Genomic DNA, 1,980 nt, shown 5'->3' with positions numbered 1-1,980 from the left:
GCGAGATACTTAGGCTGGGACCGAGGGAGAGAATGGCTGTGAGGAAGGCCTTTGGTTTCCGGTTTCGGGGGGGTGGGGTGGGTGCAGGGGACAAGGTGCCTTCCGCGAGACAGCCGGAGGGGGGCAGGCAGGAGCGCTTGAGAGGTTCCCGGGCAGGTGACGACAGTGAGGTGAGCGTTGGATTCGCATCCGAAAGGCCCGTGGGATGGCCGAGCGGACGCGTTCGGGGTGATCAGGGAGGATGCACTTGGGGTGCTCAGAAATAGGCCGTGGTGAGATCCGCCGGCTCCCAGGGACCACCCGGATGGGGGCCCGGAGGGAAAGGAAGAGGTTCGGCGGCCGACTCGGGAGGTGCGCGGGCGGGGAAGGCCTCCCAGGGGCATGATCGGACCTCACCACCTTCTGTCCCTCCGCCAGAAGCTTCGACGTGTGACGCCTCCCCCTCGGAGAGTCTCAAACCCCCATTTCAGCTCTGGGCTGGACACGCCCACGTGGGTGCCCCCCTCCCTGCACGAGGGCCTCCTTGCCTGCTCCCGTGTCTCCCTCTGGCGTCTCCAGCCACGTCCCCGCAGGCCCAACCTGTCCCCTCCCTCTCTCTCTGCCCCTCCCCGGCTCATGCTGTCTCTCTCTCTCTCTCAGAATTAGATAAACATTAAAAAAATAATAAACAAATAAATAAATAAAGTTGCCCTGGTCTCCGAGCCTCCTGGAGCCCTGTGATCTGGTCCCCCGCGCCCTCCCCGCCCCCCGCGCCCTGCCTCCGCACTGGCTGTGTGACCTGATGCCAGGCTGTGGTTCACCCCGCCACCCTGTCACGTCCTGCACTAGCCCTGCTCGTTCACTCCTAACAGAAACACACACACACACACACACACACACTACCGACAGTCAGTAGCTGGCATCTGAAGCCGGGCAGCCTGCACCCACCCATCCACACTCTCTGCACACGCTCGCCAGCGAACTGTGGCCCCAGGCCCGCGACGGAGCAGGCACAGGCCCCGGGCTCAGGGAGCCCGCGCCGTCAGCTCTGACTTGAGCTCAGGTACAAGCTGAGGTGCCCCGGGGGTCAGGAAAAGGGCCTCATGGGCCTGGTGGGTTGTAGGCCTCCCGGAGGAGAAAGCGTCTGAGTTAAGCCTCGATGAAATGCTGGGGCTCACGCATGCGAGGACAGGAGGAAAATCACTCCGAGGCAGGAGGCTGGAGGCTGGCTGGCTGTGGGGTCACACCCTCGACTCCAGACGGTTCTCTGGGCTGACCTGCTCCACACCCCCCTCCGCTGTGGGTCCTTCCAGCTCCCCACCCTCCCCCACCTCCACCTTCTCCTGATTCCTTTGTCTCTCTTTCCGCTGCTTCCCAACGTGTACTATTTCTAATCTTTTGTTATCCCCTTGCATTTGGAAGCAGGGCACTTAACAGCACCACAAACGGGGGGCTCTGTACCCGCACCCCCCCCAACAGAAGAATCCCAGCCACCCCTGCCTCCTGGCCACCTTGTTTTTCCGTCTCCCCACGTGCATGCTAATCGGCTGTCCCTTATGGGTAGGGATTATTATTTCACCTGACCGACTCCTGTGCCAGTGTCTCTGGCTTTCTCGAATCCTGTTCCGCCCTTCTGGGCCCAAGGCCCTTCTTCCTAAGGCCCTTCTGGAAATTCTTCCAGCAAGGGTTTCTGAGGGGTCAATATTCGGCGTCTACATGAGATCTATCTATTTGGCTCTCTCTTTTCATTCCTCTCTACCCCCCAACACAGTCTCTGCATTGCCCATGGCCCCCAGTCAGGCCCGACCAGGCTGCCCTCACCAGACACGCCACAGCCCCTTCTGACTGTACTCTAGATGATTCTTTTATTCCTTCTGGTCCTTTCCCGGAGGGCCTTGCCTGATCTGCCCGCTTCCTGACCCGATCTTGCTCATCTCAAACCCAGGGCTCCTTCCAAGTCTCCCCACAGGAATCACCTATCGGGAAAGATTCTTGTCTACA

Source organism: Panthera pardus, unplaced genomic scaffold (genome assembly GCF_024362965.1).
Source record: "Panthera pardus isolate Hobbes unplaced genomic scaffold, ASM2436296v1 HiC_scaffold_12, whole genome shotgun sequence".
Lineage (NCBI taxonomy): Eukaryota > Metazoa > Chordata > Mammalia > Carnivora > Felidae > Panthera > Panthera pardus.
The sequence above is the reverse complement of the archived record's forward strand: the minus strand, read 5'-3'. Positions refer to the sequence as shown.